Genomic DNA, 13,991 nt, shown 5'->3' on the forward strand with positions numbered 1-13,991 from the left:
ATTGCAAAAGGTTCTCGGAACCTGCGAAACTTATTAAGCTTAAAAAAGGTTTCTATAGAACCGTCGACAGGATCGTCTCAGAGTTGAATGAACACCTAACCCTGAACAAGATGGAAATATTCCTATTCTACAATCCAATCCATAAAAGGATACAAATCTCAGGGCCTGCTAACGGAGGTATAAAGACCAGCGGTAATTTATCCTACATGTTGGGGATGGGTCCCAATAAATGGACGTATGTGAACGATAAATTATTCCCATTCCCTGCGGATATACATGCAGGCTTTTACAACATATTTGTCTATACCGACATCATAACCTATCAAAGGGTCGGAGACAGCTGTGTGCCCCTCCTGCGAACAGTTCATATAGACGGCAAGGATGGGGACATCGTCACTGTCAATTATGACAAGCCGCACTACGTACATGTCAGCAAGAACTATATTGAAAACATTCTGGTTGAGCTTAAAACGGATCAGAACGAAAACATTGAATTTACTTATGGTAAAACGATTGTAAAACTCCACTTTAGACCCACCAAAACCTCTCTACATATATAATAGCTGTATTATATTTATAAACATAATACAAATAAAAGGGTTATGGAGCACCATCAGCTCGACCCTAACCGTTATGTTTCATACTATGTGGATCAAGTGGGTAATGGACTACCAGGATATCATGGAGCGCCGACAATGTATGGTTCGGGGATAGGAGGTATATTCCGTAACCTCTTCAGGATGGTTTTACCGTTTATGAAGAGAGGCTTCAGCATAGCCAAACCACATTTAAAATCAGCGGCTAAAAATATAGTAAGTGAGGTTGTAGCCAATGCTATGACCCGAAGGGCGTCACCAGAGGTGGAGCATCAAGAAGGCTCGGGGCTTATGATATTGTCTCGAAGGCCAAAAAAGAGACCCCCTGGTTTAAGGCGTAGACCTGCACCTAAAAAGCGGCGGTTAACTGTTAAAAGAACCTCAGTAAGTCAAAGACGGGGTAAAGTGAGGAGGTCTGTACCAAAACAGGCTAAAAGAATACTAGGAAGTATTTTCTAAAAGAATAAGTGACATGGCTCTTTTACATCGAATGTCCTCTGAAGCTATAAAGACAGAACTTGATCTTTTCACGGCACCGTTAACGCAGCATTCAATAGATAGATCCAGTTATGTGGAGATAGCCCCTCTCTCTGCTATTACCGATAACGGGCCTATCGAATTTTTCATACCAGGCCATGGTGACAACTATCTGGACCTCAACAACACCTTGGTGCATTTACGTCTAAAAGTGACCAAAAGAGATGGGTCTAATATTGCAGACGATGCCAAAGTGAGTCTCATTAATTACCCCTTGGCCACCATTTTCTCCCAAGTTGATGTGACTTTGGGTGAACGCCTAATCAGTCAAAGCAGCGCTACATACCCTTATAGAGCCATCATGGAGTGTTTACTAAACTACTCCGAAGACACTCTCAAAACCCAATTTAGCGCCGGGCTGTTTAGCAAGGATACTGCAGGAGCCTCTATGGAATCGACAGACCCTTCCACCGGTGCAAACAAAGGACTAGCGGCACGAGCTCGCTACTGCGCCGAATCTCGAGAGTTTCATTTGCTAGGCCCTATACACTCTGACATTTTCTTTCAAGAACGGTTACTCTTAAATTCGGTTGATTTAAGATTAAAATTAACCAGGGCCAAGGATGATTTTTGCCTGATGTCTCCCCAAGACGGGGATTTTAGTTTGAAAGTGTTGGGGGCAACCCTTTTTATTAAAAAAGTATCTGTATCTCCGGCCGTGCGCCTGGGTCACTCACATGCTTTGATGAAAGGAAATGCCCTTTACCCTCTCCAAAGAATTACCATGAAAACCTTTAGCATACCTGTGGGCAGTAGAATCTGCAGTCAAGAAAACCTATTTCTAGGCCCTTTACCTAGATATGTGGTTATAGGTCTGGTTGATCACGCCTCTAATACGGGCAGTTTAGATAAAAACCCCTTTAATTTTCAGCACTTCAATGCAGAGTATGTAGCGCTCTGTCAGGACGGACGTCAGGTTCCGGCGAAGGCTTTCCAACCACAATTTAATAACAACATATCTGTGCGAGAATTTTACAATCTATTCCTGGCTACAGGGCGACATCTAAAAGATCTCTCTTTACCTATTGACAGAAATGATTTTGCAGAGGGTTACACATTGTATGCTTTCAATTTATCACCTGATGATGACACCTCAGGAAATCTGTCTGTGGTGTCCCAAGGTAACCTCAGGCTGGAAATGCGTTTCCGTACACCTTTAGCCTGTACAGTTAGCATGATTGTTTACGCATGCTCTGATTCAATCTTGGAAGTGAATGCCCGAAGACAGGTCTTAGTGGATTATTATTAAGGACCTTTGAACAAAGACATGAATACCCAAGAGTTGGACGGGCTCATGAGCCGCTTGATTGGAAAACAATTTTGTGGAGTGTTGGCTTGTGATGAATTACCTATGGAGATATGGTCTGAGAGGCCTGCAATGTTTATTGTCAATACCCATCCTAAACACATGCCTGGTGAACATTGGCTAGCTATGACATTAGAACAGGAAGGTGGACGAAAAATCTCAACTTTTTTTGATTCCTATGGCTTTCCCCCCGGTTTTTCACATTTCCCTAAATCTATTAAAGATTTTTTGACCCTAAACGGTACAAAGATCTACTACAACATCAAACAAGTGCAAGATAACCTTTCCACTACATGCGGTCACCACTGTGTATTTTACCTGTGCCAAAGAGCCCGGGGAGTTTCTTTTGAAGATGTTATGTCTCTTTATAAGGATGATTTAAGAAGTAATGATAACCTTGTATCTTGTTTTGTTAGAAAATATCAAAAGTGTTCAAATGTGTGTCCTTTAAGAACGCGTAATCAAGGCGTATGCTCACGTCATATGTTTCAAGAATGCCACAAATGTTAACTTGCTTATTTTTCAAATAAAAAATTTATTGAATTTAATCATAGTCATTCAAAAGTCATTTTCAAAAGTCTAACCACGCCGAGAGATCGGGTTTAGGAAAAGGTCCTGAGACGTTCATGGGAGTAAATGAGTTAGCATCATCGCTTTCATATGGGGCCGGTGTCGTTGGGGCATCTTTAGGGGTGCTGTATCTCGTTGAAGGCTTTTGTTTTAAAGCTTGAATCTGTTGACGAAGCTTATGGTTGGGTACACCGGAGAGGGGGATGTTGAGGATTGCCAGGGCCTTAAGAAACTGACGCCAGCCGGGAGGCCTTCGGTCATCAGCAACCTTGTGGGCAGCCGTGGTACTTTTAAGCAAGTCCTGCATATGGGACCCCCTAACCACAGAGCCCTGAAGGATAAACTCTCCAGAGTCGTTCCAAGCAGCTATCCCCTTTGAGTCTTTTATCTTGTTCATAATGTATTTAACATTCTTCCTGTTACGTAAAGGCACATGTGTCAGTAGGTCATGCATAACTTTATCTTCAAATGGCATTTGAGCTTCACCCGACATATTATCTCCACTAGGTAAGATCGACGGTACAGGCCTTACAGGGGCATGGCTATCGTTAGGTTCGACATCTGTTAAAGGGTCCGGTAGGGAAAGGGTTAAATGGTTAGTCTCTCTCTCCCCTTGCTTTACCCGAGTCAAATACCTTTGCATTAGGTTTGTGTATTTTTGAATCTTATCATAGGGGTTCAATCCTTTTCGGTTCAAAACATCCTTCATGGCCGTATCCAAATCATTTTCCGCTGTTTGTCTGATATCTTCAGGACCCTGCATTTGTTTTTTAAGTCTATCCAACTCTTGTTGAGGCACCAAGTACATTTTAGTGGCCATCACACCCACGTGTTCAACCACCACGTCTGGCCGCAATAAGGCTGGTGATGAAGGGCACGGCTATACTGAGTAAAGGTAGAAGAAAACCCCCAGACTGTTGTATACTATGTCTTTTCTTTTGAAGACTGGCCCTTTTATTGGCAAAGAGTTTGATCGCTGTCTTTTGTCTCCTTAATTTTTTCAATTGGTTCAGGGTGAGTGGAATGCGTCCTTTGAGAAGATTCAAAGCAATCTCACATAGGGCTAATATGAGATCTGAAGAACAGCGACCCAAGATGGCCTTCCGTTCTTTAGCTGTAGAACCTACTAGCCTTCTCAAGAGGGGGAGGTTTCTTTTTAAACGCAGAGACATAGCGTTTACTTTTTAGGAAGGTATGCAGCAGGCCTCTCCCCCGGAAACAGCCCTGTACGTAGCCTAAGGTGTTCTGGAGTATTTGCTTTTAAATCCACGATTAAATAAGAAAATGGCTCTTTGGTAGCGTCCTCATAGCTCTCCATAAAGTATGATTTCCGTCCAGGGTACATCTGCTGAGCTAGAGTGCTAATTTGCAGTTTGTCTCTAGGATTTTTAAACAATACCATGTAGTTGGCATTCAAGCTAATGGTCCGACTATTTTTACCTTGGTGAAACACATTCTGGACCAAGTAAAGCACGGACAGGTTTCTATGATGAGTATATTGGGTAAAAGCTCGTGCAATTTCAGGGTGTTCGCTACCAGCAAATAGCATATCGTCCAAAACCAGCAGATTATTTACATGTGGGGGGAGAAGTTCATCATCAGACAGAGAATCGGGTATTCCTTCAACAAACTTGATTTTTATTGTCTTCAATAATTCATCATACAGAGGTTGGTAACATGAATAACACCATACAATATTGTCAGGCTTTTGAGATAACACATGTTCAGAATTCTCTAAAATACTTTTTACAAAAAAAGTTTTGCCACTGTTTGAAGGGCCTGCAATTAATGCTGAAAAAGGCAATTGTAGCCGGGGGTCAAAACCCTCGACAGCAGTCATAATATCTTAAGCTTTAAGACACACTGGGGCTTGTAGCATAAGTCAGTAGCCAAAGGGCAATGTGGTACCGTCAGGCAATAGCTGTCTCTTGTCATAGACTACCCTGAATCTTTAGTGAGTGGTGCGTTTCTTAGATGGAACCCCTTTTTATCCCTCACTATTTTGTTGTAGGAGCTCAAAATCTCCAAGTCACTATTCTTGTCCTTTACGAACCCCTCGACCAAGCGCGTGATTGATTCCAAGTTTACACGCGGTGCATTTTCATAGTTTTGAGTCACGCCTTTGGCTTTCAACACCACGTGATTGGCTTTAGTCCTAAAAGCATAGCTTTTTGGACCACATGAGGACCATTCTGTAATATGGTCACCCTCTTCGAGTTCACTCGTTAAACCCCCAAGATAGTTGCTAAGTGGGGGGGTCCAATCCCCCGGTTTGCTTACATAGACCACAGAGTCTGTGTCGTGGTAAAGAACCCGCCTCTGAAGCTGTTCCATGAGGGTGTACAGTTCAAGGCGGCCATAGGCTGTGGTAAATGCTGCAAGAAACACATTTACATTACCCGGGGGTAGAACCCACTTTTGGTGGCGCCTCCATTGCACCAAGGCAATGTCTTGACTCAAGAAGGAAAAATGTGAAATTTCGTATTGGTCCGAAAAAACAAATTCCAAAAATTCTTCGGGGTCTTTAATGATCGAAGTTGTTAGCATATTGCATCTCTGCGCTAATTTCCCCCAAAGGGAGTTCAAGTACAATTTCGACACATTTCTTTTGGTTTTGTTGACCTCTATTCTGTCAGGGTCAAGAAGTATGCCTTCTCTGTCATGGTAGTCTTGAATGTACTGGTCTTTACTTTCTTGATCTGTGACCGATGCAGGATAGCCTGAAGCCATCTGCTTGCATCTCAAGAAGGTTTTGATGTACTCTTTAAAAAGTGTGTCTGATTTCCTGGAAAAGTTCCACACTTCAAAGATTTTGGCCACACGATACCCCTTCTCTAAAGCCTTAGAGAATTCTACAGTGACCCATACACCGGTCAGGGCTCTTTCTTGATCTGTGTGATCACAGGGGTTTTCCTGGTTGTGGTTTTCACAGCATGTGCGACAAAGGGGAAAGAAAAGTTTTCCTTTAGGACCCTTGTAAGGCAACACAGGTATAAACAGCCCCCTAGGAGGGTAGACAGTCGCTTTGATTAAACCAAAATAATTTTGGGGTTCGTCAAAGTCGCTGTGAATAATTTCAGGATGCCCTATAGGATAGAATGAGGAACTCATTACATGAGGATATAGGGATGTAAAATCTACATAGCCTATTGTCTCGTCGGGTTGAGCTACATAACGCAATGTCAAAGCATTGGTCCGGCCTCCAAACAAGGCCTGTCGCGGTTCCAGGGGCTCTGGAGGGTCATAATGGGTAAGGAAGGCCTTAACACTAGGATCTACCTTTTTGAGGGCTGTCCATTCGTGCTCCCACAAAACCACAACTTTTAACCCGTAAGTAGCCTTTAAAGAATTCAGTTTGTCTTGAAACTCTTGGTACATTTCCCCAAAAGTCTTTTGGGTTAGGACACACAAGGTGTGGGGGACAAAGCATAATTTACAACCGTGGAAGAAACAACCGTTGTACTCATACACTGTCTCAACCCCGTCAATCTGTGTGTATCCATCTACATGGTAAGGCCCAAAAGCCTTCTCCCCCCGATTCAAAGCATGTTGGATAAAAATATCTTTATCCTGGGCCAAGTACTCCAACCATTGAATGGAACCACTAGAGTAGGCCTTGAATTGGCGTCGGTAGTTGTCTGGCGATGGGATAGCTATAGATTCAGGAGTTAGATAGTGTGTACGATAGGTTTTCATGCACGCTGATGCAATAGTTGTACAGCTCCAGGGGTCAATGCCCGCATCTTTGATTACCTCTTCTCTGAATCTGAGGCATCCTTCACGAAGTATAACAACGTCATTGTCACAGTATGATTCCATCTCTTTATGGAAATCAAAAGTGCCATGTCTTACGGTCTCGTACCATGTCATGAATCTCTCACGCTCTTTGGGAGACATTTGATCACACCCGTACATTTCGGGGGCTGGATAAGATCCTATATAATGTAGATTCTCCTCAGATGTGAAGAAATGAGGGAAATAGCCTTTGACAGAGTTTTCAAAACCCAAGGCCTCTGGCATTTGAGCCAATCTCATGGGTAAGAAGCTTAAGCTGTCAATGTATCTCTGTTTGAAGGCGGGGTCAACAAAGCATAATATTTTACTCCCTTGAGCTATGACACTGGGTGCCACGCCTTGCTGTATCAAAGGGTTCAGAAGCAGATAGGAGTCATAGGCCCTAGCATTGTGAGCTATAAACGTGAAGTTTCTGTACTGGGCTTTTCTAAAATGTTTTAGAAAGAGTCGGGCACAATCGGGTCCCTCGGCCGACCATTTTTCACCCTTGAAAGTCATGGTTGACACAAAAATAGGCAAATGAACCCCTGATTGCTGAGTTGTCTCAAAATCATAAAACACATATTTCTCTGTATGTTCATCTTCAGCCAAGGGCTGAATGTAACACTCATGTGTTACTTCTTGAACCGCTTCCGCGTCTCTGCTTTTCAAAGGACCTTTACAGATTGGGCAGTGTATAATTCCACAAACATGAGGTTTAGGGCTATCTATTTTAAGGTTGTAATTGCAATGACATTTTGGACATTTCTTGTTAATGTCACAACTGCTTACAGATTTACATGCCTTGGGATGCCATGTTTCAGTTTTGTGTTTTTCGTAACAGTAGGCCGAACGACATGTGCGGTGACAATCCGCACAGGGGGTCAAGTTTAGCGGCTGCATAGGGCAATGTTTATCCAGACATACTGAACAGTTGTAACGGCACGAGTGCCCCCCCATGCGTGTGTAGCCGGTATGACAGGCTGGACAGACATATGGCGCGCCTAAAAAGGCTGTGATGTTAGTTACGGCATAGTAATGCTCATTTTGCACATAAAAGTACATAGTCTTAGGATGTGGTTCGGGTATATTTTGGAACTTGAGGAGAGCGTCATTAGCCCTACTGTGGTACAAAACCACAATCTTGATGTTCAGAAAGTTTTCAAATTTGACTATGTCTGAGAAAGCCACAGCATCCTGTATACCGAGACCCACCGCAGTTTGTAGCTCTCGAGCTTTATGTAACGCGGCTTGATCCGTACATCCTGGGCTGAGTAAGTGGGCCAAACCTATGGCAAAACATAGCTTATTACCTGGATTGTGAACGTTTATGAGATAGGCCCTTTTATTGCTTATGATTTCGGACTGCATTAAACTCTCGAGCTTTCGTCTCTGACCCCCGCCCCCTTGTGGTTGGCGTACTAATTGTACTACAAGTTCGAGGGTCCTATCTGCTAGCACGTTTAAATTTGACTGTACAAGGCGTTCTAGCAGTTTAACAAATTGTTCAAGCTCTGCTTCACCATTCTGTAAAATAAGCGATACCTTGCTCTGTAGACTGTCTCCACAAATTTCCAACTGTAAGAGATCCCTAGGTTCGCTATAATCTCTAATCCTCGCTAACAGTTCATTCAAAGTGTCCATAAGCATTACGTAAAACACAGCATATTCCCGAATCTGACCCCCCCATGCGAAATTGAAAAACTGGCGAACCTCAATATTGTTGAATTTATTTCGACGCAAAACATGTACACTTCGATCAAGACCTCCCCCCTCCAGATTTAGCTAGGCAATTGTCCAACTGTTCAAAAACATCGTATTGGGTTTCAGACTCTTCGGACATTGGTGTTAAAGGCTGATTTATAGGTGTCTGGGGTGCCGAATTAAACCTAGCGCTCTCGTTCTGTACACTGATCTCAAGACCGCCCCCCTCCAGATTTGCTAGACATTTGTCCAACTGTTCAAAAACATCATATTGACTTTCAGACTCTTCGGACAATGTTGTTAAAGGCTGTCTTAGAGGTGTCTGTGGGGCCGAATTAAACCTAGGGCTCGCGTTAAGCTGGGTAATTAGAGATATGATGGTTTCGGGAATCTGTGTTAACATGTTTTCCTCGGAAGGCCCTGACTCATTCATACGTGTAATAATGTCTATGAGTTCGGAGGGAATCTGGGATAATAGATTTTCATCTATTGTCATTATGTCAATTACCCCCGAATCATTCATATGGTTAACTATATCTTGGAGCTCTGTAGGGATCCTGGCTAAGAGGGTTTCAATTGTCTCACTTTGGTCTATAGGGGGCGCCATCTGTCTAATTAAGGATGTGTGTGTGTGTGTGTGTGTGTTTACATGTGTGTTTTTTAACGGCGGTATTTGCTTGTTTTAGCCCTAATGTTTTTTAACATACGGGGTAGCTCGCTACGCCAGAATGACACATCCTGATTGTATTGATGCTCGAGTAGAATACACATGCGCCTCTGGAGTAGAGCCTTTCGTGATTTTAAACCCAGGGTAAACGCTTTGAAAAAACGTTCTTGGTCTATTTCAGAATCTGCTGTTTCCCCCACAGAATTGGCCGATTCAAGAAGGTTGGCAGCTTCACAGAACATCAAATCGTCTACCTCAGAAATGTCATTTAAATCTTTGACATCATCAGGTTTCGCTGGTGTCTTTGGAGCCTCCTCGGGGATGCTTGTCTGGGCATCCTCCGATGTTTGTGCGTTGTGTTCATAAGCCGGTGAGGAGTCTGAAATAAAAATAATACATACACAAATAGGTTATTAACCCTAAAATATGTTAAAAATGCCAAATACATTTCAGATATAAGCCTATATATTAACAATACATTAATTAAATACCTCGGCTTTTTTGACGAGGGCTGTTCTGAAGAAGCTCTGAAACCAGGGGCTGTTGTCTTTGTTCAACCTGTATTACAGCATCTGCAGGTCCGGTAGATGGGGAGCCTGAAAAAACAAACAAACAAAAAAACAGCATTAGGCCTTGTTTTAACATATTCCGGCATAAAAAAAATATATAAATATTAAAATAATAATATATATAAATAATAATATATAATTGATTCATACCTAGTCCTTGGAACGACGTCTCGTGAATATCGGCCAAGTAGAATTGTTCGGGTGAAGCGGAACTGTGGATCTGAGCACTAATTATCCTTTGGTGTTTAGAAATATGGGGGACAACGTTGTCCTGGCCAAGGGGAGTTGACCTGCCGTTTAAAGTCTCTGTTCGCTGCTTTTGTGTAAATACATCCTGGGAGTAGGGCAGAATTGTCTCGTAGTCATATGCTTCGCAGAAACCGTTCAGGCTCCATAGGGCATCGTTTAACCTTCTAGGCTTAGGTCCTCTGTAAACATATAAAATAACTTTTAATATAAGATGCCCACACTTTTTGTTTTAAGGTATAAATATTTTTATGTATGGAATTCTTGGAGCTTACTTACGTTGACAATTCAGGGCAGGCGTTTGTTTGTCGGCACTTTGTTTCGGAGCCCCATTGGATGGTTCGAGCTCAGTTATACCTCGGAGTATCTGCGTGAATGCTTCAGAATCTATAAAACATTCGACAATATTAAAGCTATAATCACTTTAGCTAATATTGCCTTGTTATACGGTAAGCATACTGATCCTAATGATTGTTTAATATTTCTATAACATCCCACGCTTTTCAAACAATTCCCCACAACAATCAAATCTAATAAAGATTTATTTCAAGAACTCACCTTGCGATAGATCCATTAGACTGTTTTCCCCGATTATCTTTTTTAACGCTTCAGTCCGATAACGATTCTTGGAGTTTCTGGAGGTGCTGTTTGCATCGGAACTAAACGCTGCTAACATTGCCCATGGTTTCTAGCGCTTTTGTACCCTACGACCTAGAGAAAAACCCCTGAATGATTTTTTTACATAGCATTTGGGGTTTGTCGTTTTTTTCGGGCTATACCCCCGCCCATGGTATATTTGACACATTTCAAACACATGGTATTGGGTGTGTCTAAACATTAGGATCCTTTTGGAGCTTCTAAAATCTCCGGGGTGCTAGCACCTAGATGCATGGGGTGTGTTGTTCTCGACATCGCTGGGATGAATGACTTTTTAGCCCACCTAAAAAAATAGTTTTATGAAAGGCCTTTAAGATTAGGAGTCGTAAGACCCAATATTATTGTTGGGGGGTAGGCATCTGTTTTGCAGGCTAGTGTAAACCTTGGTTTCAAACGACCCACCAGGCATGCAAGGGTATTTTTTTAACAAACAACCCGCCCCCCTTTTTCTGTTTTTGAAACACACACACACACACACACACACACACACACACAGCCACTACAGAAAACTCCCTCACGCACATGCGCGCGCACATGGCTTTTTTCCGCAAGATTTTTCTCAGGGACAGACTGCGCTAAGAGTGAACAAACGCGAGAGTTCATAACGTGGTGAGATTCTGATTTTAAAACCATTTATTTCATTCAAAATATTTAGTACATACATTTTATATCGTTACATTCTTAAGGTATTTTACGATGCCTTTCTTACAGATCCTGGGAGCTTATGCAACCAACCGCCATTGTCCGTGTCGAGTTCACCCTCAAAAGGCAAGGCTCTCTTGCTATGTCCATCAACACATGGTAAGTTTTCACTCCAGGGGTAGATCCGCCGTCGGGCCTTTTGGTCTTGACTCTGTCTCAAGGAAAGCCTCGCCCAGCGCTTTAACTGTTCCCCATTTTGGAAGAGAATGTCCAGCTTATTCATAAGTGTTATGAAAATTGGATAATCCACCCATTTAAAACTAAACACAGGAATAAAAAAGTTTACATGTTGCGGGCTCTGGAAGCTACCGGAGAATTGACAGACTTTGTAGCATTAGCCTTATCATAAAGGTCACAGGCTAAAATTGTCACTTTGTTGTCAGGGCTATAGTCCATTGAAGCAATTCTTAGAGCCTTGAGATCACTGCGGCCGCAGACCCTGTTCTTCCAACGCATATCCTGGCACATTTGTAACACTTAGGACCTGTTCAATTTTACAAAGAGCCAGCCTGATGTTTAGCCATTCTCTCATCCCCAGAGCCGGGGGAAAACTCCCAGGTTTTGCAGGATAAAGGGGTTTGGGTCCACGGTCTGTGAATATCTTTACCGTAGAATCCTCCGGGTGGAATTGTAGACATGTGGCCCTCACTCGTACCCAAAAATCCTTTAAAACATTCTGGAGCTTCACACAGAACTTCTTCAAGGCTTTGGTCACTGGGTTCATGACAAGCCGAGCATAACATCCCTAAAATTGGCATAGGTGTCATTTTGTTTAATATTCAGGGGGGTTATCATGTACAGTCTTAAACAGGTATTGTTCAGCGGCTTTATAAGGGGCCTTAACCAACCCAAACCGTGAGAAACAGTAACAGGTTGACCTGACACATGGTCCCTTACTCAACCCATGGGCATGCACCCTTCTACATGACATAGGGTCATAAATCATTACATAGGGTCATAAATCAGGCTTGGGTCATCAATCATTAACGGCCTGTCAAATGGACCCTTACTCACCCCATAGCCCCCACCTAACCAGGCTTGCCTGACCAGAAGACATGCACACGTCATCACTACATAGGGTTCACATAGAGTTTCAGCATAGGTTCACATAGGGTCATCAATCAAAATTTTGACCCGTGACATCTACTTTATTCTCTCTGCTGATCATCCAGCTGACTCTATGGACAAACACTGTTCATTGACTATCAAGTTATTTGTCAGTAGTGCAATATGTATAGTATTATGATATAGGGCCATAGAGAGTAGAATTTACATTGTAATAGAAGTCCACTGCAAAATGATTGATCTATGTTGTTAGTTGAATTATTATGTTTCTTTACAGTACTCATATCATATAGTTTAAACAGAACTTTGGACTCAAAAGAAAATGATGGTGTGTGACAACAGCTAATGGTGATACATTTAGTGATGTTTTTTCATGTAACTAATTATAATGTGTTTATCTGTATTAAACAGCTCTCCTGCTGTATATTTAATTATTTGTTCATCAGAGTCACCAACAAGTTATTCTGGTCTAACCTGTTTCTCGGTCCTCTCTGCTGCAGCTGACACTGTATCATGGCCTTTATGATATCCACCATACACAGATAACAGATACAATTCTGATCGGTACGACAGTAAATTTCAGCAGTTCGTCATGATGAGAGCAGATGTTCTCCTGTAGCTGTGTGGAGGCTTTGACCAGCTTGTGCTTCTTTAGTCCAGGGACACTATAGTGAGGCTGGAGGTGAGTCTTGCAGGAAGACACCAGACACACCAGACAGGACATGAGGGCTTTTGCTTTCTGGTCCCAATGCAGAAATCACATGCCACATCTCCAGGTCCAGCATAGCACAGATCAGGGGGATCAGCTGAAGTCCTGTCTTCTTCAGTTTCTCCACCACTTCAGCCAACATGTTATTCTTTCTCAGAGCAGGCCTTGGAGTGAAGGTCTGTCTGCACTGAGGACAGCTGTAGATCCCCTTCAGATCATCCTGATCCCAGCAGCCCTCAATACAGCTCCTACAGTAACTGTGTCCACAGGGAATAGTGACTGGCTCCTTCAGTAGATCCAGACAGACAGAACAAGAGAACTGGTCCTGGTCCAGCAGAAACTGCCTGCTGAGCCATTTGGACGGTTGTTGTTCACTTTCACACGGACAAACACCGCGACTAATAAGTTTCGTTTTCTCAGAAGAGAGTTTGTGGGAGGGGGAGGGACTTCCTGGTTCTGCCAGGAGGTGGAGTTAGGGACGGAGAGAGCAATGTTGTACAATGCAAAAATGCTAGGGTAGTTTATTGTTAATTCTCTTTCCATAACATTGACTGACCAGGTGAATCCAAGTGAGAGCTATGATCCCTTTTTGATCATCCCTTATTCACTTGTTAAATCCACTTTAATAAGTGTAGATGAGGGGGAGTAGACAGGTTAAAGAATGATTTTAAAGCTTTGAGACAATTAAGGCTTGGATTGTGTATGTGGGCCATTCAAAGTGTGATTGGGCAAGACAAAAGTTTTAAGTGCCTTTGATCCGGGTATGGTAGTAGGTACCAGGCGCACTGGTTTGAGTGTGTCAAGAACTGCAATGCTGCTGGGTTTTTCCACACTCATCAGTTTTCCGTGTGTATCAAGAATGGTCCACCACCCAAAGGACATCCAGCCA

At 42.7% G+C, this 13,991-nt stretch overlaps 1 pseudogene; it reads right to left on the reverse strand.

The window, feature by feature from the left end:
* Positions 1–12,867: 12,867 nt before the first annotated feature.
* LOC116370959 (E3 ubiquitin/ISG15 ligase TRIM25-like) lies at positions 12,868–13,558 on the reverse strand (annotated as a pseudogene).
* Positions 13,559–13,991: the final 433 nt, after the last annotated feature.

Source organism: Oncorhynchus kisutch, unplaced genomic scaffold (assembly GCF_002021735.2).
Source record: "Oncorhynchus kisutch isolate 150728-3 unplaced genomic scaffold, Okis_V2 scaffold2864, whole genome shotgun sequence".
Classification (NCBI taxonomy): Eukaryota; Metazoa; Chordata; class Actinopteri; order Salmoniformes; family Salmonidae; genus Oncorhynchus; species Oncorhynchus kisutch.